Consider the following 25,076-nt stretch of genomic DNA (forward strand, 5'->3'; position numbering starts at 1 on the left):
CACAACCTCTTCTCTGCTCGATTCTGGTTTCCGCCAGAGCTGCAGTGCACGGTTCTGGGTAAGCTAGGGTTCACCTTGTCGCAGAAGTGTCCCTCCTCAAGCTCACCCCTGAGTTTACTTTCTGGCTCAGGGCCTTGTCCAATGCTGGGAAGCCTGTTTGGCCCATGAACAACAGCAGGCTAAAAACACAGGCGAGCTAACACCCCATAACACCCCTCAGCCAACGGGGGACGGGAGCCCACAAGTAACTGGACAGTTCTGGAGATGATCTGTGTGCTTCTCAGAGGTCAAGGCATAGGGACCTTGAGGCTACTCCATATGTTGGCTGGCCCCCTTTCCTTGCTTGCTGTCCTGTACCATCAAGCTTTCTGTTTTTGGAGAAAACCTTTATCAAGACAGTGAGCAACCCAGAAGAAATTTCTTGATGGAAGACTCCTTCTCTCGCTGGCTCTGACCCTGATTCCTGGGGCTTCTTGTCCAACAAAACCCCATCTTAGCTTCCAAGGGATCTCTGAGGTGTGTGCGAAGCTCTGCAGAGGAGAGTCATTCCGGGAATTATTTCCTGAAATTAAACTCCATGGTCCCTGAGGGAAGGAAGGAATGGGGCCCAGGGATGCTGGGGTGGGGTGGGAAGTTGTTGGGGGTTTGATGGGAAAGCCATTTTGCCTTAATTGCATTGTGCACATTAAACCAACAACTACGGGAGCAAAGGCGGGGGCGTGGGAGGAGGCAGAGTGGAAAAATGGCTGGAATGAGCTGGCAGGGGGAGGGGGTGGGTCTGAGGATTCAGGGGGCATAAGGGATTGGGGTTTAGGGATCCCTTGGCCAGGCAAGGACATCCCACCACCCCGCTTACCAACTGGAGCGTTGAGAAGGTAGTAGGTAGATGGTAGGGGCTGGACTGTGTTGAATTGACCTTCTACTAAGGCCAGGCACTGTATCAGGTGCCGTGCCGGATGCCACTCTCTCATAAGCTGCTTCATATGCACCACCAGATGTAACTCCTGCAGCAAGCCTGTGAGGTGAGCACTATTGTTGTTCTAATTTCCCATGAGACAACTGCACAGAGAGGCAAGTAACTTGCCAAGGTCGCACAACCCCACCCACTCCAGCTGGGGATGGAGCCCGATCTCTACAGACGGAGCCCCATCTCTACAATTGGAGGGAAATGGAGGCCAGACCCGTGATGAGGGGCAGAGAAGCCATTTTGGAGAAGCCCTGGGCCCCTGATGCCCATGGGTGGAGGCTAGAGAGCTCTAATAGGATCCGAGGCATCAGGAGGGCTTCCTGGGAGAAGTGAGGAGGGACCATGATGGGCTACGTTCCCTCTCTGAAACCAGGATGTCTAATCTGGAAAACAGGTAGTGGGGTATCCCTCTGCTCCCTCCTTCTAGCGGTCCCTGGGAGGATCTGGGAGCTCCATGCTGTAGGGCGGGGGGACCTCCGAAGGTGCGCTGGAGGATGATGAAAATTCTCTCTGGGAAGGGCTCAGGCTAGCAGGAAGCCAGAGAGGGAAAGGTCACTGTCTGGGGGAGCACAGGAGGGTAACTCTCTCTGTTAGACCTGCCCAGGACTCCTGGGGAGGAGCTCTTGGGACCAGAAGTCAAATGGGCAAGGCTCTCAGTTGGTAGGGCTGGTGAATCAGTCGGACGACATGGCCCTCCCCACCATGCCCATGGCAGGTCAGCCACTGCCCTCACTGAGGCCTCAGACTCTGGGCAGCTCTGCCCCAACCTGGCCATCCTACCGGCTGGATGCTTGCACGGTGTGCCCGCCAGGGCCTGTCTTCCAAGGTCCAGAGCTTGACCACTGGAAGAGCCCCTTCTGGATCTCAAGCCTCCAGCCAAACTCCCAATGTCCCCTCATCAGCATTTCACATGACCTAAGTGTCCCAAATCCTTACTGAGGAGGCCACGATCTGAGCGTAGCTCCCAGGAGTCCAGCGTCAATGATCAGCTTGACAAATGGCAGTGAATGAGACCTCCGTCAGGGCCCTAGTGTGCGACCCGGTCTGCAGGGAGTCTGTGACCAGGGTCAGGGCTCACTGTGCGACCGTGTTCAGAGTTGAGCCTGGGGCTGCTGTCAGAAGTGCATGTTTCCAGGAACTGACTTTCCTTGAAGCCAGGTTCCAGGGGCTCAGGGACAGCCTGCTGGGAGCAGCAGCAGGTCATCCTTAAGGGAAGGGGCTGCGGAGTCCAGATCCTGGGAACAGCCCAGTGCCGAGCTGGGTGCAGATCCTGGCTCACCACTGGCCAACTCTCACCCTGGGGAGCGTCCTGAGCCCCTAACCTGCAGGGACTCTGGCAGCGAGTTTGGGCCATGTGCCTCGTGGGCTGGGAAGGGTGAATGAGATGACAAGCAGCGAGCTTGAGGCTGACACACAGTGAGTGTCAGGAAACATTAGCCTCTGCTATACACACACCTGCACCTGCGTGTCCTCGGGGTTCTGCAGGCTCTGGGGCTCGCCGCTTTATAGCTGGCCCCAACACTGCCCTCCTGATTCAGAGGAGGCTCAGAGAGTCAAAGGGACCAGGCTCCCTGCTCCTTCATGGCCAAGAGAGCCCTTGGGTCCCCGGGGAATTTGGCTGGAGGCAGGATGGCTTGGGGTAGAAAAGGTTTGGGGAGAGGAGTCCCACCCCTTTGACAACCCGTGACTTTTCTCAGAGGTCTCTGGTACTCTGCTTGGCTGCTGCCTGGATTCTCTGGGGGACAGACCAGCCCTGCAGTCCTGGACTTTCAGTCCCAGATTTGAGGTGAGGACCGCAGTCTTCTAGACGGCAGCGTGCTGAGCTCCCTCCTGTCTGCCCTGTCCCACCTGTTGCCCTCTCCCTCCCAACAGCCCCGTGGCCCACTTCTCAGCCCCTCCATCACAACGCTTCAGGGGATTTTGGCTTCCTCTTTCCTCCTCTCGCCTCCATTTGGATGTCTTCGAAGATGACAAAATTCCAATCACCAGCCAGCCTTCCCTGCCCCGTCCAACAAAACTGATCATCTGTTCTCCATTTTCCAAGAGGGGAAAAGGAGACCAATGCACTGAATGGCAATGGGGCTGTAAGGATGGGACAGATGGGTTGGCAAGGCAATGCTGTGAGAGGCAGGAACGGGCTGGAGCTGGGGTGCTCCCTTGGGACCCTGGCCACTGATCTCTGATTGGAGAGGAGCCGTCCTGCCAGAAACAAAGGGTAAACTCAGGAACCTTGGATCCCCCCACTTCCTGTCCTAGGACCCCAGTCTTACCAGGGAGGCATCGTGGATTCCAATCCAGACTCCTGGGGAGCAACCCTGGCTGGTGCTGTATCTTCCAGGCTGAGCGGCCTTTGGCAAGTTACTTAACCTCCCCGTGCTCTGGTTTCCTTATCTATAAAGTGGGCTGTTGCTAGGAATAAATGAGCACTGGGCACAGGACCTAGAACACGGTAAGTTCCACATTATTGTCAGCTATTACTTTCCACACTAGTAGACCCTAGACATTTTTTTTTAAAGATGTTATTTATTTATTTATTTATTTATTTGAGAAAAAGAGAGAGTGCGTGTGCATGAGCTGGAGGGAGGGGCAGAAGGAGAGGGAGAAGCAGACTCCCCGCTGAGCACGGAGCCTGAGACACACCGGGCTCCATCGCAGGACCCCAAGATCATGCCCTGAGCCGAAAGCAGATGCTTAACCTACTGAACCACCCAGGCGCCCCAACCCCAAACATTTTTGACAGCTCACTTCTTTTTTTTTAAAGATTGATTGATTGATTGATTGATTGGACAGAGAGAGACACAGCGAGAGAGGGAACCACAAGCAGGGGGAGTGGGAGAGGGAGAAGCAGGCTTCCCTCTGAGCAGGGAGCCCGACGTGGGGCTCGATCCCAGGACCCTGGGATCATGACCTGAGCCGAAGGCAGACGCCTAACGACTGAGCCACCTAGGCGCCGCTGACAGCTCACTTCTATCAGTAAAAACTTTAAGGACCTCTCTAATATATAGCGATATTAATTCATTTGTAAATTATATGTATATGCTTCTGTGCTAATACACTCTGTATATTATAAACATATACAAAACAGTAATTTTAAAAGGGTAAGTTAGAAAACCAAATGTCAGTAGAAGCTCTAATACTTTCTTCCCACATGCCAATGGCTTCTTCTATGCCCCCACCGGGGGCAGGCATGGTACTTTGGAGACCACTTCATGCACTAGCAGCCTGCGTAAATTGTACCGATTTGGGCAGCTTCAGAAAAGCTGGTGCCAGGCTGACATGCGAGGAGAAGCTCCGGGGCCCCCACGTGGGAGCCAGAGAGTGCTAATGTGGGTGATTAAATCATTTGCAATAATCCATTTGGAACCGCAGCCGTGTCTAACATGGGGACTGATGACTGCTTCACAAATAGAAAGGTGGCCAGGGAGGCAGTTGGCGGGACGTATTGCAAGGGCACAGGGTAGGCACGTGCAGACTCACCCTTGCCACATACTCAGTGTCCCTGCTGCAGCGAACCCACCAGGCTCTGTGCCGGCCCGGTGCAATGGTTCAGTGTGCCCCTTTCCTGCCCGAGGGCACCTTTCCTCTTCTGCCCCTGAACCAGCCCCACCTCTTCCAGGAAGCCCTCCATCCTGGTCTTTTTTTCCCCTTAATCTCCCCTTGGAACAAGTCCTCTTAGGCCTCCCTCTCTTCCTCTCTCCCTCTGTTTCTGTCATCAGATAGCGGCTGTGCGCCCAGCCTGGCGATGGTCTGTGTCTGCCATGCAAAGCACACTTGTTGATTTTGCTCTCCTTGCATCAGCTCCCGCTTCTTCTGGAAACCACACTGTCTTTTCCTTTTCCAAAACCTCCCTTCTTTCAGTATATGAGGTCTGGGTGGGGTTGACCTCATCCCCATGGTTCTAAGAATGGGTACATCACCCAGGCCTAGCCAGAGTCACTGTGGTGGTCATGTGATCCATCCCAGGCCAATGAAATCCTGCTCTGGGACGTTCGCTGGAACATTCATTGAAATAGAAGGGTCCTCCACTACAATTGCTAAGCTGATGGAATATAAACTGGGGACTGCTGAGGACGACAAGGGAGTTGGCAGAGAAAAGCATATGGACTCCTGATGACCTCAGGTGAGCCCCTGATTCAACTACCCCTGAAACTTATTCCTTTATGTGAGCTGGTAAATTCCTTTTTCCATGCCTAAGCATGGAAAACCTTTCTAAGTTTTTGGTTTTGTTTTTTTTTAATAAGATTTTATTTATTTATTTATTTATTTGAGAGAGAGAGAAAGAGCACGAGAGGGGGTGGAGGGGCAGAGGGAGAAAGAGAAGCAGATTCCCCCGCTGAGCAGGGAACCCAGCATGGGGCTCGATCCCAGGACCCCGGGATCATGACCTGAGCTGAAGACAGACACTTCACTGACTGAGCCACCCAGGCACCCCTGTTTTTGTTTTTTTTTAAATCAAATGTACCTGACAGTTGTGACCAAAACGTTCACAACCTCCTGTGATAATTGTAATATTCTCCTAGCTGCTCTCCCTGCTTCTACCCCTGCCTGCACCAGCCTGCTCAGCACCCTGTGTCCTCACTGTGGCCCCTATGGCCCTCGAAGACCTCTCTCCCCTTACCAACCGGACAGCCCCTCCTGGCCCTTTCCTCTTCCTTCATTCTGTCCCAGTCAAACCAGCCTCCTTGCTGCTTCTTGATAAATGCTTTGTGCACCGAGGCATCTAACACACGGCAGGTGCTCAGTAAACAGTAGCTGGAGGTACTGTCCTGTGAGGCTGAGCCCTGTCTCTCTCTGGCCTAGACCCCCAGGAGAGGGGCTAAGGGCTCCTTCTCCTCCATCTCTCCCACTGGTCAACTCATCAAGTTAATGGCTGGCTTCCTTCCATCCTGCATTCTTTTTCACCACCCCTATCACACTGACAATTACTTGTGTGTGCCCAGTGGGAGGTGTCTATCCTCCCCATCACCTAGCCCCTGCCTGATACATCCCAAGTGCTCAAAACAAGTTAATGAGGCTCCAAACAGCACTGGCCAAGGCAGCCCCTTCCAAGGTATCCAAATCAGTTTTGAAAGAGCAGGCAGTTAGTTGGCTTCTAATTACCAGCCTCGCTGTGGACATCCTCAGAAGATGCCTCTTTCCTAATTAAAACAGCAGGGTGGATTGTAGGCTCTGGGCAGCATCCTGTTCCTCTCCTGGTAGGAGCCAGAGGCAGGCAAAGGTGTTTCATTAGAAAAAAGCTGGGGAAGGGGGCTGGTCATGGTGCCCACCACCTCCTAGAAGAATTATTTGGAGGCCGGCAATTTAGATGCACGATGAAACAGCAATGGAAGAATGAAATAATGAAGTCCCCGATCTGTCTCCCCATCTCAGGCCCAGGCCTCACCTGGCCACTCCTCCTCCCGCCAACTCCCTCCCCCGCATAGCCGTAAACTCCAGCTAAGAGGCAGCTCGGCAGGCGCCTGCTCAAGCGACCTTTGGCTTCCTACCCTCGCTGGGCAGGGAGGTGGTGGCTCAGATATGGGCCTGGGACTGTGGGGAGCCCTGTCCCTCCTGGAAGAGATAACATCTTGACCCAGATCAGCCAAACTCAAGGTTTGGGGGTTTATTTGGCTTGTTGCAGTTGCCCGCTGTGACATGGCTCACTTCTTACATTCCTGTAGCCATTCTCCCCCTTTTTTTCTCAGTAATAGAACCTCAGTTTTATTCCAGGTAGCAAGATACCCAGTTAAAAGACTTCCCAGCCTCTCTTGCAGCTAGAGGTCACCAGTGATATATAAACAGAAATTGTAGGGTGGACTTTCAAGAATATTCCTTAAGAGGAAGGTAGACAGATGACACATAGCCCTTTTACCCTGTTTCCCTGATTTCTGCTTCTTGCCTGGAATATGGATGTGTATTGGGGTGCAAGCAGCCATTTTGGGCCCTTGAGGATCAATGCTATATGCTATGGATGGTGTGTCAAAATATAGAAGGAACCCAGATTCCTGGTAATCATGAAGCTGCCACACCAACTCGATCTGCTTAAATCCAATCTTCTTTTTTGAGAGAGAATAAATGTCTAATTTCGTTAAATCATTGTTTCTGTTACCAGCGGCTGAAAGCAAATCCTAACTAACGCACAGGCCCCTTTGAGAATGTGACAAAAATGGCACTCTGTTCTATAGGCACACACACCTGCAAGTAGGCACAGGTATTCTGTGTGGTTTTGCACTATTTTGCACACAATTTCTGCGGGAAAGAAGCAATCACGGATATTCTCTAAGTAAGGAGTTCAACCATCTCCTTGGTCCACCACCTCAAACTTTACTGTGGTTCACTGTTTCTGGGGCCTTGGGGTGCAAACCCATGATCTGGCATCTAGAATTTGCATTATTGACAGCCTTTTTGCTTCTAGTTCTGGTAGATCAAATTTCTGCATCATTGAGTAGAAGAGAACCTAGGACCCACCTTCACCAAGTCCTAGGGGAAATTAGACTTACACAACATGGTTTATTACCAATGCAGACAGGAGAAAATCTGGGTCCACGGAGGGCCATCACCCGGAGGTGCTCTAGATCTCAGAGGAGGTGGTGGCCTCTGGGAATTAGAGGCAGTTTCTTGGAGGAAGAGGGAACCCTGGAACTGGAAAGGCCAAATGAGGCAGCAAGCCTCGAGAAGGAGAGATACAAAGGGGAGAGAGGCCCCCCCCAAAGGCAGATGCCAATTAACACTTAGTGCTGAGGGGACTTTGACCTCTGTGACTGCAGGGAACTGAGCAGGAGGAAGGCCCTTACCTGAAAGTACAGATGTCAAGGTCACACCGGGTCCTGGAGGGAGACTGAGGAGTGTGAGCTCACAATCTCTCTGCCTCTGAGCATCAGGGAGAATCTCGCCCTTGGGCCTGGCTGGTGGGACCTGGGGCGAGAGATCTTCTGGGCCATTCTGGATACTGGATAGTCTCCATACTTCGCGCCCTGTACCCAGGGCCTCTCTGTGGCCTCTCAGAAAGCTGACGGACCTGGTCCCAATTCTTTGCCCACCCCGCTTGCTGTCAGTGCCTCTGGAGCAGGGCAGCCGGGGACCTGAGGAAGCAACCATGCATGACCTGGACCACCCTGACCTTTACCTCCGGGCCTGGCTCTGTCACCGGTGCCTTTGCACACTTGTCTTCCACCCACAGACACCCCCCCCCCCGCCCCGGGGCTCTCCAGTGCAACTTTGGCCAGCTCAGAGCCCTCCTCCCATGGCTCACTGCTCTGAAAAGTCCTCCCCCCCTCAGTTGCTTTCCCTCCTCCACGCCGCCGCCCCTCCAGCCCCTGGGTGACAGAGGTCAGAGAGACATAAACAACCCACGGTTTCCAATTAATTTTTAATTGCAACCTGAAATTCTTAATTGCAGCCGGAACGCTCTTGTGGGTAGAAGGGTGATGGTGGAGGTGGGGGTGACCCCGTTCGAGATGCTGGCCCCCCGCTGGACCGCGCACAGAGCCAGCCCAGCAGGGGGCCACGGGGCAGCGGGAGCTTGGTGGGACACTCTGGCCAGTCACCCCAGAAGGCCAGGGCAAGGCAGTTACACCTCAGGCCTTGGGCCTGCCCCCCCTCGGCAGCAGGAGGCCTGCGCTTTGGCCTGGCCTCTGGGGACGGCTGCCTGAGATTTGTTACGGCCACAGAGGGTCCTGACCGGATAGTGCGGCAGGCTCCACTGGGCCCGTGAGAGCCCTCTACTGGAGCAGGGTCCAGAGATGGAGGCAGCTTCCTGTGGTGGCAGGCCTGGGGTGGTGGTGGTGTTGGGGGGGGGGTTCCCAGGGAGCCCCCAGCCCTGCACAGGCGGCATAGGTGACTGAGGAGCCCTGGAGGTCGGAGCCCAGGCCATACTCACTTGGGGGGTTAAAGGCAGGGCAAGTTGGAAGTGGGATGACCAACTCTCCTGGTTTGCCTGAGACCCATGGGTTTCCTGGTACATGGGATTTTTGGTGCTAAAATTGGGACATTCTCCGGCAAATGGGGTGGTGGGGAGTTAGTCACCCTGGTTGGAAGCAATTAGTCCCTTTGACACAACTAGCTTTGGAGAGTGCACAGCTACCCTCAAGCTCTTCCTGGGTGGTAAGGCCTCCTAACTATAGGAGGGAGGGGCTCCCTCTTCTCCTCCCACTTCCAGCCCCTTGACCTTTAGGGGCCAACACTGTGACATACAGGGTCTGTTGGTGCCACCGGGATCCTTAGCTAGATACACTCATGCCTTCTGCCTGGCCAACCATACCTCACCCACATAGTATGTGAGACAGACATCAGGCAGCTGGTTATTTGATCTGGCAGAAGGCATGTGCCTGGTCTGAGCCTCAGGTTCCCCATCTGCCTTCCTCCTCACCCAGGAGTGGCCCGGACCAGGTAGGGTTATGGCTGGGAGGGGTCAGGAACAGACAGAGCCTCTGGCAGCCCAACAGGCGGGAGACCTCGGAACGTGGAAGGGACCCGCCCCGCCTGTTGCAGGAGCAGCAGAGCCAGCAGGGGTCCGCTTGCCCCTCCCGGGCTGCATTTGCAAGCTCTCCAGGGAAGGCAGCTGGCTCTCCATAGGAGCCATTACCTGACACCTGACAGCTAATGACAACAGAGAGCCGGCAAGTCGGCTTCCCTCCCCAGGCTGGCAGGCACGCCTGCTAGGTGATGCTTGGGGCTGCCCGCAGGGGTGTGAGCTGGGCGGGTTTGGGGGCAGAGACTGGCTGCAGTGGGGCAGGGGCTTGGGGTCTGGGAGGATTCTGAGAATATGGGTTTTTCTGGGAATTTGGGGAAGGGTCCCCTGGGCAAGTTCTGCCTGGTAACCCAACTCTGGCTCCCATTCAGTCACTCATTCATTCATTCACTCACTCATTCATTCAACAGAGGCCTCCTGAGCAGCCACCCCCTGCAGGCCCCATTCTGGTCCCTGGGGGCGGGGGGGGGGGTCTGAGGAAGGAAACAGACCAAAGCCAGAATACCTGTCCTCAGAGCTTCTCCAAGTAAAAGTTTCCCCTGTAGCATGGTTCCCAGATCCCCCACCCCTGGCCAGGCCCCCTCTCTAGAGCACCCCCAACTTCTCCTTCTCCGGTCCAGGTCCACAGCAGGGCAGATGCAGCGGCCTGGGGCCCAACCCAGCCAAGGGACCGAAGGGCTTTGGAGCCTGAGGAGAAAGACAGGGCCTGCCTACCCCTTGATGTCATTCCCTCAAATCTCCTTGGCCCTGAATGAGTTCCAGTATAGCCAAAGCTACTCCACCCTCGGCTGTAGCCCCTACCCCCGGGCTTACAAGGCACCCAACTACCCAGGAGCCTCTCTGGGATGCTCCAAGCTCCACATGCCATAACCATCAACACTTACCTGTCCTGGTCCCTTCCCTCCAGCCTGGGAATCCATGGCCTCAAGAGGTTCCTGAAACAAGTGAACGTATATTCGTGATGTGGCCCTCAATACACATTCTGCACCTTCACGTGCCTCCAAAGCCCTGCCCTTGAGGAGCCTGGGGGCAAGTGGAGAGAGGGGCCTAGGTCCTCACAACAGGACCATTTGAACATTAAACCTGAGTAACATGGAACCCCTATGATATGGTTAGCACTTTACATAGATTACTCTTTTACTGTTCATAAGAACGCTAGGGAGTAGATACTATCATATTCCCATTTTACAGATGGGGACACTGAGGTGTAGGGAGCTTCCCTAACTTGCCCCTGATCACCCAACTACGGGTGGGAAGCTTGCACATAAACCCAGGGTCTCACTGCTGAACCCACGCTCCGAAGGCCCACACTGGGCCCTTCTGAGACGCAAATAGGGCAGAGCAGGGCTGGGTTATGAGCACAGTTTCCCCTTCTGCAGAAGGCCGAGTGAAGGATGAGTATGGGGAGGACCTTGTGGTTTGCTCAGAAACAAAGAGCAAGGGCGTGCTCACGAAAAGGAATAGCAGGAGTGAAGGCCAGGAAGTGAGGACTGTGGGCAGGGCCTTCCCTGAGACGGAAGAGAACACCTGACTGGTGGAGGTGGGGTGCTGAGGACCTACAGCCCAGTGCCTCACTGAGCTGGGCTGGCTGAGGCAAAGGGGAAATGCTGGCTCTTAAGCTGCTAAATTGGACGAAAGGTGACCTCTGCCTTGGACTGACTCTGGCCCATGAGCCTAAGAGTCTGGGAATAGTTGGGCCAGAAGGGCCTTCACAGAGCAGGTGGCCCAGTCTGCCCTGTACAGGTGGGAGATGGGAGGTCCGGGGAGGGGAGGGCAGCTCCTGGCCTCCCCACCTCCCTCTGCAGGTGTGTGGTCCTCCCAGGGGAGTGGCGGGCAGGAAAACTTGTCTGCTGTTTCCAAGCCTCTGGGAGGAACCAGCTCTGGGCTCTACTTCGTCCAAGAATTCTCTCAAGGTCGGCTGCACCTGCTGACCTCTCGCTTCCCTGAGGGGCTCTTGGCCTGTCTGTTCTGATGAAGTCAATGGGATTAGGTAAAAGCAGACTTTCTCCCTCCATCCTTCCACAGGCACGCTGCTCCTCTCCCTGTCATGCTTCGAGCTCCCCAAGGGATGAGCCCAATCCAGAGCAATCAGGCTGGAGAAGAGAAGGCCACCAAGCCTGGTCTATAGGGGAAACCACAGTAGGGCCCCTCCGCCGCTATCCTGCCTGCCCTTGTCACCTGTACGGACAGAAAGACAGCTTCGGCCCCTGGAGTCAGATGACCAGGCTTTAGGTATGAGATTAGGTGCCTCTTCATCTCCATGTCTTTGTTCCCCACCCCCACCCCAAGGCCAGCCTCCTCCCAAGCCCTTAGTGGATCATCTCAAAGTCAGACGAGCCTCTGACACCCTCCTCCCGGGGCTCATCCAGCTTCTCTTGCATGCCTTCAGTGACAGGCTGCTTACTCTCTGTAGCATCACTTTATTTCCTGCCTGGCCTGGTCAGAATTTGTGTCTTTTGTTTTGTTTTGGTCAGCAGTGCCTGGTGCCGGAGGTCCTGACACCACGCCCGAGGCTGGGTGAGCAGCACAAAGGCTGGGCCACCCATCGTCGGCCACCTGGGCCTGGGACCAGCCTTTTGTTCCACTCTGGCTATTGGTTCTTTTGTCTGGGGTGGCTTTGCCTCCCCGCCTGCCCTCCCTCCCTCTGCACGAATTTTCTTCTCCTTCTCCCTCTCCCCCCACTTCCTTGTATCTAAGGATTGCATGAGTCACTTCACTTTGAGCTGCCAGATGTCGGATGCGGTTGGGCTCAGAGTGGAAGCCAATTTTTTCCCTTCACTCAAAGAGAGCTCAGGGCTGATGAAAGCCCCCAACAGTATCATCCCGGATTTTTCAGGAGGGTGGGGTTAGCTGCCCTCTGCCAGCGCCCCTTCTCGGGTGTTCCTGCCTGCCTACCCTCCACTCCTAGCTGGGGAAGGCCACTTGTCCTTGTGCCGGCACCAGGCAGGGGGTCAGGCCGGCCCCAGGCCGTCCAGGGCCTGCTCAGTCGGCGCCTGTCATCCAGCCCCTTGGTGTTCTGGCCTGAGCGGAGCCCAGGGCTCCAGGCCCAGCCCCACACTGCCCAGGGAATTTTCAATGGGAGCTCCATGCTGGGGCTGTGGGGAGACAGGAAAAAAGAAATAAGGCCCTCGCCTTCAAGGAATCGGCAGTCTGTTTAGGGAGACAAGATTCATACAAACAGTGGTTCACGTTTTCAGCCTGGATCGTGCTTCTGCTTCCACACACGCCCTCATTTAGCTCTCGGGTGCTTCAGCGTGGTGACGTTCCCCTCACTCTGCAGCTGGGAGAGCACGGCTCTCAGAGGTGGTGGGCTTGTCCGAGGTCCCCTGGTGGTGCTGGTGCAGCTGAGCCCCACCCCAGGTCCATCAGGCCCCAAGCCCCTCTCTGTGGCCAAGTGGGAGTTGGGGAGGCTTTCTTAGTTTGGGTTCCCTTGAAAGCAAAACTAGAGACCAGGACTTGGGTGATAGTGGTGGATTTGGGATGCGTCTAGAAGCAGGAGGGAGGGAGCGGGGTGGGTGAGAGAGGGGAATAAAGAGCATTAGCAGAGCAGCCAAGATGGGGGGGGGGCGAGTGGGCTCTATTTCCCCAGGTCCTCTGGAACCATTTGCCTGTAAGACGGAAGGCTGAAATAGTTATCCACTGGCTCCCAACCCCCCTCAGTGGGGGGTTGTCCTGGCAGGGTGTTGACCCCTCCGCCCTCCTGGTTCACAAGCCCTATGGGCCCCGGTGGCACCAAAAACAAAGTGGGAAGACAGGCGGCAGGTGTTCGAGGTGGGTGCTGAGTTTGCATAGAACAGTCGCCCCCCCCACCCCCCTCCCCGAAGGGCAGCGGAGCCAGAACGGGCTTCTGCTGCAGGGGATTATGTGCATTCGGTTATGGGCAATACGCAAGGTCCTGCTCAGCGACCTGAGGGCAAGCTTTATTGGGCAGCTCCTGGCGCGTGCCTAGCCAGGTGCCCTGAGTGCATGGAGAGAGAAGAAAAGACAGCAGGAGGGAAGAAAAGACATCTCCATACTCCTAATTCATTTCACTACGGTCAGCAGGAATTGCCTAAAGGTCCTCCCATCCTGCTGGCTGGCTGGCTCCTTGAGGCCGAGGGACGGTCTGATCTGCCTGTCCTCAGCTTCCACACAAGGCGCTGCCCACAGTGCTGGCGTTCCAGCCTCTGCCCTGGACTGTGGGTCTCCGGGCTCATCTCAGATGGTGCTGGGCCTTCAGTGGAGCGAGAAATGAAGGGAGAGCCTCCCCTCCCTAACTGACTAGGGCCTCCGACTCATAAAACCCGGGGTCCTCTCTCCCGTCCGCCCTCCCTCTTCCACTTGATTACTTATCTCTGGAATGGAGTGGTTTCACCTGCCAAGTGTCTGGGGGAAAATATCCCGTGTAAGAAAGACACATTCCTTCCATAAACTTGTACTGGGTTTTTGATTGTCTCCCATGAAGGAAGAGATGGATCTTCTAGTTTGTGTTTACGACTCTGTAGCTGGAAAAAAAAAAAAAATCAATTATCTCGCTCTATATTTTTTTTCGGCCAAACTTCCCCCTGGCAGCCTTTCGGCTGGGCCAACAGGCTGATGCCCAGAGCTCAGGGCTGGAGGTTCCTCGGCTGTGTGCAGGCAACCGGGAGGAGCCAACAGCCTGAAGCTGGCTATGGGCCTGGTGTAGACTGGCACAGGAAGGGACCTTTCATCTCTGCTCGCCTCCCAAGCCAAGTCGGCTCCAGAAGGCAGGGGCTGGCTGACAGAATGTGGCAGTGCTCCAGGCAGAGGGAAGGTTGGCCAGAAGGGAAACAGAGGCCTCCTCCACCAGGCCCAGTGCAGCTTCTGAAGGGGGCCATAGGGACCTCTCCCCTGTCAGCCAGACACAGAAGCTGCTGCCACCTCCTACATGAAGCCTTCCTAACTGCACAGAATAAACAGAACCCTTCGATCACTTAGTTTCCTTGCTGGAACCTCTGTCCAGATGGCTTTGTGTGTGTTGTGGGGTCATTTGGAGTCATGGTTGCCTGGTGGTTTGGAACAGAGCACCCCCATCAGAACATTCTGGTTCAGATCCTATCTCCTCCCTTCCTCACTGTCTGACCTTTGGCAAGTGACTTAACCTTTCAGAGTCTCAATTTCTTCAACTGCCAAATGAGGAGTCTTTTAAGGATTAAATGAGACCACCTGATTTAAAACGATAGCACCCCCTACCCCGCAACTGTCCTGCTTTATTTTTCTCCATAGCACTTGACACCATGTAACATCCTATCATGAAGGTTGCTCATGAGCCTGGGAGCCCTTGGGGGCAGGGACCATGTCTTGCCATCCCAGGGTCCCAGGGTCCCCAGTGCCCTTGTTCATAATGGGCCTTCTCGGGATCTGAAGCGGCCAGAATCTTTCTTCGAGATGCCAGAGAATTGATGCCTTAGGCTTATGTCTGGCAGACATAGCTTGATTTCTGGAAAGTGACTGTGGGCCAGACCCAACCCCGTTGAGCCTCACTTTTGACATCTGTAGAATGAGCGTGAATGGAGATCGTGACTAGAAGAGAGATTTTGGGCCAGAGGTGCCCTCCGGCAGCCCCTTGAGGATACCTCTACCTTTCCTTAGACCTTTTCTCACCTTGTATTTTGTCTGATCCTTGTGACAGATTTGTGAGAAAGCTACCAGGAGCTATGATGTTCACTTTAGAGATGAAGTAACTGAGGCTAAGAGACAAAAACTACCCCGGGAGGTCCCCTGGCAGCCTGGGGCGGTAAAGACCAGGACCCAGGCCCGCGGGGTCAGCCAGGCACCAGCTCGGGGAGGGGGTGTCTCAAGGGCTGTAGCAGAGCTGGGGGGGGTGCTGGACCTGCTGCCCGCCTCCCTGCTGGCCCCCCGCTCAGGGCGTGCTGTCTCTTCCCCTCTGCTTTTTAATTGCTTGGAAACAGAGCTGACGGCAGTAGGAACAGCTCAGCCGCTGCTGGTCTCATGACTGGATGCTTTTGTTTGTTCACAGAATCATATTTTTACACTCTAGCTTCTGCTAATTTATGCCATAGCCTGAGCTCTCCCTTGCTGAAGATCAAGTCTTGGGGAGGGGGGAGTCAATTCCTGGGTTGATTTAGTCATCCTGGAGCCTATCAGAAGCCAAGCAGGGGACAAATTAACAACAACAAAAAGTAATAATAGCCAGGCTCAGTGTTTATTTTCTGGCGGTACCCTCCTCCATGGGCCCGCCATGCTCCCTTAGCACGTCCACTGAGGGAAGCTTCGCTGGGAAAATTAAACAGCTCCTTATTTAAGATGGAGCAATTAACCTGTGCCGGTTGGTGCTCAGCACCTATGGGGGCTCATCCCAGCTCCGCTCCAAGGGGAGAGGAGGTGGGGAAGCCTGAGAGCTTGCCTCCCAATGCGCGCACGCACACGCACACGCACACGCGCACACACACACACACGGAAACCACAACCTGTTCCATCTCTCTGTGTGAAATGAAGTTTAGGTACAGAGCTGAAACATCCTGTAGGAGATTGGGCTCACTTGGGAGCAATCAGGGAGGGCTTCCTGCAGGAAAGGCTCTTTGGATCTCAGAATGGGAGGGGGGAGTCTGACTCTGACCCATAATAGGCCAAAGGTAGAAATGGATGCGGGGCTGCTGTGAAAGGTAGAGAAGCCCAGTGAGTGTGCTGGGGACCCATTTTGGAAGCCTATATTGTTGCCTAATCTCTCTTGAGATGGACTCTGCCCTGGCAAGTAAAGTTTGAGAAAAAAACATTTGTATCTACTGCAAATAAACCAGGGTGGGAGCTGATGAGAGGGTGTGGGAGGAGACCCCAGCTCCAGAAAGCCCCTGCACAGGAGGGAATGGTCTCTTAATTAGTAACTGAAACAGGAAGGGCCTGAGGAAGGCCCACAAAGGTCAAGGTCATGCATACCAGGTCATGAGAGCAGGGAGAAGAGGCAGAGGAGGCAAGGGGAGAGGGAACCAGCCCTATGCTCGGTGCTGCAGGTGGTAGGTGTTCCACACAGTTTAGTTCTCGGCTCTCCCTTTATTTCTTGCGGCATATACGGTTGCCTTGTCACGCCCTGTGCCCACCAGGGCTGCTCGTTCTGGTGGGCACAAATCTGGATTGCATCCACCCAGCCACCCATCCTCCCCCCCTCAGTGTCCCATCCATCGTTCACCTCTTCCCTCAACCGCCCATCCATCTCCCCCAACACTTCACCACCATCCATCCACCCCTCCTCCCACATCCAGCTACCCACTCAGCCAGCTAGCCAGGCAACAGAAAGGCTGACGGGGAAGCACAGCACAGAGGCTCCTCGCCAGCATCCCGTCTGGCTGCCTGGTGGCCATACCTTGTGAAGGTACGAAGGACCCGGCCACCAGCCTGGGGGCTGAAGCAGGAATCTGCTTTGGTAAGCTGGGTACGGGGAGATTCATCAATCTGTGACAGACTCCCATTTACCAAGCTCGCAGGGACTGATACTTATATACACACCCTGATGCCAATTTATTGATTTATAATAAGAAATGCTACTCAGGTGGAGCAGATGTTTGCCTTGGCAGAACGGAGCCTCTCCCAGTAGGCAAGCTACATGAGAAGTCAAATTATCATCAAAAATGCTGGGTTAGTAATTCACAATAAGACACAGAACTTCTGAGGGGTCTGGGTACTTGCATACTCCCGGTCTGTCTTCTCTCACTAAAAGCAAGTGACAAGAGAAGATCATCCTCAGAAGACCCCTCAGTGAATCTGAATTAGAGAGGTGGGGCGGGGCGGGGGGGGGTGGGGGAGGTTGGCCTGATGCACCTGCCCCACCCTGGGATCTGATCTGTCTCAGGAACCCTCTACCCCGGGGAGCAGCAAACTATGGCCCGTGGGTCTAAACCAGCCCACTGACAGTTCTGGTACAGCCTGCGAGCTAAGAATGGTTTTTATGTCTCTAAATGATTGAGAGAAGCAAAAGAAGAATAATACTTTGTGATGTGAAAATTATATGAAATTCAAATATTAGCATCCTGACTAAAGTTGTAATGACACATAGCCCATCCATTCACTTCCTGTTATCTTGGGCCCACGTCCGTGTTAGAAGCACAGATCTGAGAAGTTAAAACAGAGACGGTGCACCTGCAAAGCCTGTCTACTATGTGGCCCTTTACAGAAAATTTGGTGGACTGCTGTTCTCAGCCAGTCCTCGCTCTCCTATGCCCTTTTTCTCTTTACCGAATTACTTGTCCCCCCCCAACCCCAGCCCTGTTTATGAGGATGTTCAGAGATCATCTGGATCATGGAAGCTGTCCAAGTGGACCGGTAACGAATTTTCAGGCGCTCTTTTGGTTCCTGCGTGCACGTTGGCACACCATCACACTGCGTGGGGACGTTGTCCGCCTAGCCCCCAGCAGGTGCATCAGCACCTCAGTGCACTTGCTTTCATCTTTCTCTTCACCACCCGTTCACCCATTCACCCCCCAGCCTGCCATCCATCATCCCTTCATTTGCCTAAGCCAGCCTCCTTAGTCTGTCCATGGTGGCACCCACCTTTCCATCTCTGGAACATCCAACCAACCATCCACTTAGTCTCTGGTCTAATCAGGCAGGGTGTGGTGCGTGCACGTGTATGTGTGTGTATGTGTGTGTGTGTGTGTGTGTGTATTGAGTGACTTAACACACTCCTATGTTTGAGACTTTAATCAGAGGTTAGAGGCCGGTGAGCAGGTCAAAGTCCCTGCAGATTGGGGCTCAGGTATCCTGAATAGGGCTAATTGTCTCCAGTGAGAATTTTCTCTAATTGAGAACAAACAGCACGCCGTGACCCTGTGGCCTTGCTCTGCTTCGAGGCTGTGAAGTCTCGTCTGGAGTTCTTAGAGGCAGCTGTGTGGGAGAGAGAGGAAAGGAAAAGAGAAGGTGAGGGAGGGGAAGGGAAGAGGGAGCCAGGGGAGGGGGGTGGAGGAGAGAGATGTGCACCCTGTGGGAAGCATTCACAATGGGGCCCATTGATTTCCTTCTCCCAGGGCTCTTTTGTCCAGGCCCCGGGTGGCGTGGGCAGGCTCAGTCTGGCGGCGCCCAGGGCTGGTGTGGGCACAGCTGGGCGCTCAGGCAGCCAGGGCCCAGGGCACTACCTCCCACGGTCCTGCTGCGCAGCTGGGGACTTGGGTTTCTGGCTCCCCCGGAAGGGTTGGGGAGGATCTGTGCAGGATTCAGCTGAGCTTTAGGGACCCTCAGAATGACAGGCCCCTCCGAGGTGGGAGAAGGGGGGCTGTCTGCAGTCCGCGCCGCCAGTCCCGCAGTCCCCGGAGGCTAGCTCCGATCGGGCTCAGCTGGCTCCTGTTGGCCTCAGACACCAGACCGGGGGCTGGGGAGTGCAGACCACACAGGACTGCCTGGGAAGAGTGGCAACTGAACCCCAGCGTCTGAGACGCCAGTTTCGGTCACTGTCTCCTGCTCCAAACTGCCAGGAGAAAATGTGCCTGCCTTGCTTTGCCAGGTTTCCAGAGGCCATGGGCAGAAGGCCATAATGAAACCAACAAAGCAGAGAGAATAATCTTGAAAACAAGATGTCGACTCAAAGGCACAGTTTTTGCCTTTCCTGCTACTGGCATAGACCTTTAAAGCTGGAAGCCCCTGCCTTTGCATTTTATGGAGGGAGAAGCCAAGGCCTCGGGTCACAAAGAGCTAGGTGGCATGGCCCGTACGGGCCTCGGGACCTCGAGGCCAGAGCTTCGTCTCTGTGGGAGGCGGCATAACGTAGCAGTGAAAACCTTAGGCTCTGATGTCAGAAAGACAAGCTTCGATGTCCACCTCCTTTCCTGGACAGGATGAGTCTCAAATGCCTTTATAAAATGAGAATGCTAAAAGGGGAACTGAGCTCATAGGTCGTTTGCAGAATAAAAGAGGCTCTCCTTATAAAGTGCCTGGCACATAGTAGGTGGACAATATGCATTAACTTTTTTAAAATCGCTCCTGTGCCTTAGACCTTGGGCTTAGAGAACAAACAAAATCCTTGTTGCAAAGAGTCCCTGGTTTGGTGGGGGAGAGGTACAGACACACCATTCAGAGGAATCAGGACAACTCGGCTCAAGACGTGGGTGTGGGGGGCGGGACGAGGGAAAGGGAATCGGTGGGCTTCTGGCAGGTGCACTAACCCCCCGCAGGCGGAACAGCTGGGCATCAGGTGTGCAGGGGGAGGGAAGAACACTCCAGGGTCAGGGCGAGGCAGAGAGAGCTGGGAGACCCTCCTGGACGTGAGGCTGCTCACTGGATAGCCACCAGGGGGTTCTCCCTGCCAATTAAGGGTCCCCACTCGGCTTCCCACGGCCCCGGGCTCCTCACCGCCCTCCCTCCAGTGTGAGCTCTGGGAAAGCAAACTGGCTTAATATTTGCTGAAGCCAAACACCATTTTCTTCAGCAAATTTTCTGGTGGAAAAAAATAATTCTGTAATGAGGCCCCAAGTTAAATAGACTGGGTGTTTGGAATTCTCTGGTTCCGCTCTTTGCCAGGAATGATGGGAGGATCAAGGGGAGTAGTTCAGGTAAGTGTATGAGGGGCCTTCTTCTCAGTGTCCACCTCCAGGAAGCTCCCCCAGCTTTCATCCTCATGGGCACACACATAGACACCCTCCTACCACCTACTGTCACCGGTGATTCTACATTTGCCTCTGAGTACTCACGCACAGGCTCAGTCACACACGTACCTCCGAGCAAATGCAGGCTCCCAAACCGTGGTCATGTGCCATCGCTTTTGCACACACGCACACATGCAGGCCTGCTCGGCGTGTTCCTTCAGGCTGCTGCTGTCTCTACGAACCTCCTGGTTGCCGGGGAACAGGAAGACTGGAGGACCTGGATCTAAGAGTGACCCCAGCCTGCTAGTCGTCACTCTGTATCACCCCACGGAGGGAAGGGCATGTGGATGCCCCCACCCACCCTGGGCAATTCTCTGAGCCCAGAGGGACTGGTGGGCACCGCTGTGATCCTGGGCTCACTCAGAGAGTGAGGCGGGGCAGCCAGGTACCTTCTGTGATCAGAGCCCTGGGGAGGCCCGAAGGTAGACAGTGGAGTGGAGTCCACGGTGTCTGGTCTGAAGGGGCCCAAAGACTAAATAATGGTGCTGCCAGGCCCCGCGGAGATGTAATCGGGTCTGACAGTCCTTGACTAATCTGTGTTGATCTTCCTCAAACCCCTGTCATGCCACCCACAGCCCCAGGCACTCCCTCAGCCCAGATGGACTCAGGAGAGGGAGGAATGAAGGCAGGAGCAGGGGCGGAGACCCATTGCCAGAGCCAGAGCAAGACTCCACGTCAGACACACGGACCTGAACAGGCTCTAGTTTCCAGAATTAAATCTGGAAAATCTGGACTCTGCCTATGGCTGTCTCCCTGTCTCTCCTAGTCTCAGAGATCTCTGCGAGTGGATGCACATCTCCCCTGCCCCAGGGTCAGAAAGCAGGGATTTCATGCATCTAGCGGGCACCGACTCACACTCATCCCTTGACACCTCACGAAGCAGGCCGCTCCCAGGCTGCTAAGATGTGCTGGTTATTTTTGTGGGTGAAGGTGTGATGTCACAGGTACAGGCCCTTCCTGGCTCCCGGAGGGGTGGCGGCCAGCGGAAGGGGCCATGCTTGCTTCGTTCTAACGGCTTCGTCAGTGCTGGGCTCCAGGGTGACTATCAGCTTCTTCTCTCCAGTGCCTGCCTCTCCTGTAAGGGCTGTGGGGTGTGCCCACGCATTTCCTGACACTCCTGTATGCCTAGACCAGCCACGGTGCCCCGGGGACCGCAGACACCAAAATAAGGGAGCCTGGACCAGTTCGGAAGATGAGTCATTCCCGAAGATGCCCAACCCTGAAGGCCACAGGGATTCTGAAATGAGGCTTGTCTATAAGGGCACAGTGGTCAGAGGAGCTTAAGGATGATGCGGATTTGGACAACAGTAGGGGCCTCCTAGGTGGGGGTCGGCGTAAACCAAGTCTCAGAAGCCAGGATAACAGCTAACATCTTCCTGAGGGCACTGTTCCAGGTGACTTTGCATGGCTAAACTTAGTTCATCCTTAAAATAACTGAGGCACAGAGAAGTCAAGAAACTTGCCCAAGGTCACACAGCTAATAAGTAGCAAGGCTGGGATTTGAACGCAGACAGTCCAGCTCCAGAGACCACACCTGTAGCCACTTTGCTCAGCTTTGCCTGCAGTTCCCTGAGTGGAGGGAGGGTTTGGGGCAGGAGCTGTAAAGGGACTTAAATGTCAAAGAAAGGACCTGACAGCCTATTTGTGACAGGGCAGTAGGAGGAGGGACAGCCCCTGTATGTCTCTGTACCCCTCCCGCACTACCCCCACGCCCTGCTCCTGCCTGCTCAAAGGAGGAGGGCATGCTCTAGGTGATCTAAGATCCCCATTGCTTTGCTGCCCAGCCCCTCTCCCTGCTTCCCCGGGACCTGCCAATTGCAGAAGCCCCTCACCCCCCACTCCGGTCCCTACCCACAGGGACAGGCTATGACCCAAGCCCGGCCAATCAGCATCTTTCCCTGGGATGTGAACACTTAGAACCCAAGAAAGAGGGCCCTTTTCTTCCCTGCAGAGAGCTCTTGGCAGAGGGAAGGCTGGAGCCCACGTGCGAGGTTCCAGTCTACAGAGAAGGCGGGTGTGAGAAAAGGAGGCTGACAGCCTCTGCCAGCAGGGAGGAGAGGCCACTAGGGAGGCCTTGTGGTATAGGGTTCTCACACCTAGTCTCCCTGAGGTTTGCTGCTCCCTGGCCTTCCCCAACATTTGGTTTTGTGATTCGGTAATATCCCCTTTGTGCCCAATTGACTCAAATTGGGTTTCCATTATTTGTCACCAGGAGGGCCTCAAAGGGTAATACCTCCCAGACTCTGGAGGCGAAGAGACCTTTGGGAGCATCTAGTGAAGTCTCCATGTAGAACTTGGGGGGCCCTGATGGGCATCCCCTCACTTCTCCCAAGATGGGGGCTCACTGAGTATGCTCTGTGTCCAGGTCTGGCCTGGACAATGTAGGGGTCAGGGTCAACCCAGCAGAATGGAGACTGGACTGTGTAGAGGTATCACCCCCCAGAATGGGAGCCAGAGCCAAGCCCTGCGCTCTGACCCCAAGCTGTCTGTATACACGCTTTAAGGGGGGAGAGTAAGACTAGTCCCAGAGGCCCAGCATCCCCTTGGCCTGGCCTGCTTGCCCCAGGTCTATACCTGGGAAAAAGCCTGGTCTTTCTCTGAGTGGAGGTGCCCATCTTTCCCTGCTGTTGACCACCAGCCCTCGCCACCAGCCCACCAGCAGAGCCTGCCTCCAGACGACTTAGGTTCTTGGAAAATAGCAACAGCACAACAAAACCTCAACGCAGAATCATTGTAACCATCATTCTTTCCCTAGTGCTCGTCCTTCCTCCCAGGGTTCCAGAAGGTTCCTGGGGTTCCTTACGTGTCCAATAAGCTGCCCTCCGGTCCCCGTATCCCAGATGGCTATGCTGCCTTGGTAGCCAGTTGTCCAGGTATGTCCTCACCTTCTGCCGTGTGCCATGCTGGTCCAGGTTGTCTGGCTGGTGTCCTTGAGTATATGCCCCCTGCTCCCTAGACAGTGGTCTTTCTGAGACAGATGCTGAAGCGACATGATAGGAGGCCCAGGCCTGGGCAACTCCATTTCCCAGGTCAGCTGCTACCCCAGGCCCTCTCTCACCCCTCTGCACTGAAAATTTCTCCCTCCCCTTAAAAATAGTTAGAAAAAGTCGTTTCCTAAATCCTGAAGCACTTGAGCCTGTGCCTGTTGGTGGGGATTTGGGCCTGCTGTATCTGGTTTGGGGCTCAAGTGGAGTGAGGTGAGGGAGGGGAGGAGGGGAGGGAGATGCCCTCGGTAGGCTCAGCAGCAGACCATGCAAGAGGAAGCTGTGTGATTCCCGCCACACTGCATCTCACGCTGGGGATCGAAGCTCATTCAAGAGTGGTTATGCCAGCAGAACAAATCGTGGCAACACGCTCCATTTGGCTTTTGGACTTAAGGTGTAGCCCAAAGGGCGACTGACAAATTAGGAATAGCTCTCCCTGGCTGCCCAGGTTTGGCTCCAGCCCTTGCTCATGTGCGTGTGTGTGTGCGTGCGTGTGTGCATGCCCAAGTCCAGCATGTACTTCTGAGCACACATGTGCGCACAGCGTGTGCACGTGCTAAGGCTTGGCTACATTTGCCCACATCTGCTCATGGCAAGGGCTAGTCTTCAGCGCAGCTGAGAAGTTTGAGGATTCTGGGGCTGGCCCTGCACTCCGTTCGCTGGGCCCACCCCACTGCCCTTCCCTTCTGCACTGTTTCACCAGATGCCTCTCTTGACCAAGCAGTACCGAACTGTGATCTCCATCACAGGTTATAAAGAATACCATTTACAAATGCAGCCTTGTCCTTGAGGCCTTATAAACCAGATGTGATGCCTCTCACCATCTCTGGAAGGTACTCTTTTAGTAAGAGAAATATTAAAACATCTGCACCTTATCTCTCGAATAAGCTTCTAACACTGGGGTGTGCTCCTCCAGGCTTTTCTCAGCCTGGCCCCAATCTCGCTTTCCTGATTCACCACACCTTTCTAGAGCCTTCTCCCTCCCCATATAGAGGGATAAAGGATGGAGGAAGGCAGCCTGGGGCCCCAGGAGGACTGAGGGTTGAGTTTCCTCAGCTCTGGGCCTGTTCCTGCCCATAAGTGCTTTTGTGATGTTGAGTCGCCCTTACCCTTCTCTGGACCTCAGTTTTGTCTGTAAATCGGGTGCATTAGATAACATCAAACTCGCAGCCTGAGGGACAGTCAGAACCTCCAAGGATGGCTCTGGAGGTTTACAAACAGCTTATTTAGTTCACCATGGCTCTGACTTGTTTGAAATCATTGTATGAGTTTCCTGCCCTAACAAACTGGCACGAACTGGGGGGCTTAAAATGACAGACATTTATTTACTCAGAGTTCTGAAGGCCGGGCATCAGGAATCAGTAATACGGGGCTGAAATCAAGGATTTCGGCAGAGCCACGCTCCCTCCAGAGGCTCTAGGAGAGAATCCATTCCTTGCCTCTGCCGAATTCTGGTGGCTGCCACATTCCATGGCTTGTGGCCACGTCACTCCCACCTCGGCCTCCACGGCCACACGGCTTTCCCGCTGGGTTTGTCACATCTCCCTCTTCTAAGGATACATTTGATGTATGTAGGGTCCACCCAGAAAATCCAGGTTATCGCCCCTCTAACTTAACTTAGTCACATCTACCAAGACCCTTTTCCCAAATAAGATAACACTGGCTGGGGATTAATAATGATAATAATAATAATAATCCCGGGGATTATGTGGAGGCTACTGCTCAGCCTCCCACACCACAGAATGGTCTCCACTTAGAAATGTCACTATCACCAAAGGCGAGTGTGAGGTCCTTATATTTACTAAAGGGAGACAGGAGTTTAAAAGGGTTGAGAAATAGTGAGCAAAATGACCTGGCCCTAGGCCGATCCCTGCAATTCTAACTGCTGTGTGCTGGAGGAAACACAGGTAATTTAATTTCTTTCTTTTTTTTTTTAAGATTTTATTTATTTATTTGAGAGAGAGAGAGAGAAACAGCATGAAAGGGGAGAAGGTCAGAGGGTGAAGCAGGCTCCCCGCTGAGCCGGGAGCCTGATGTGGGACTCGATCCCAGGACTCCGGGATCATGACCTGAGCTGAAGGCAGTCG

Source organism: Callorhinus ursinus, unplaced genomic scaffold (genome assembly GCF_003265705.2).
Source record: "Callorhinus ursinus isolate GAN/ISIS: 27379988/994484 unplaced genomic scaffold, GSC_fseal_2.0 scaffold25, whole genome shotgun sequence".
NCBI lineage: Eukaryota > Metazoa > Chordata > Mammalia > Carnivora > Otariidae > Callorhinus > Callorhinus ursinus.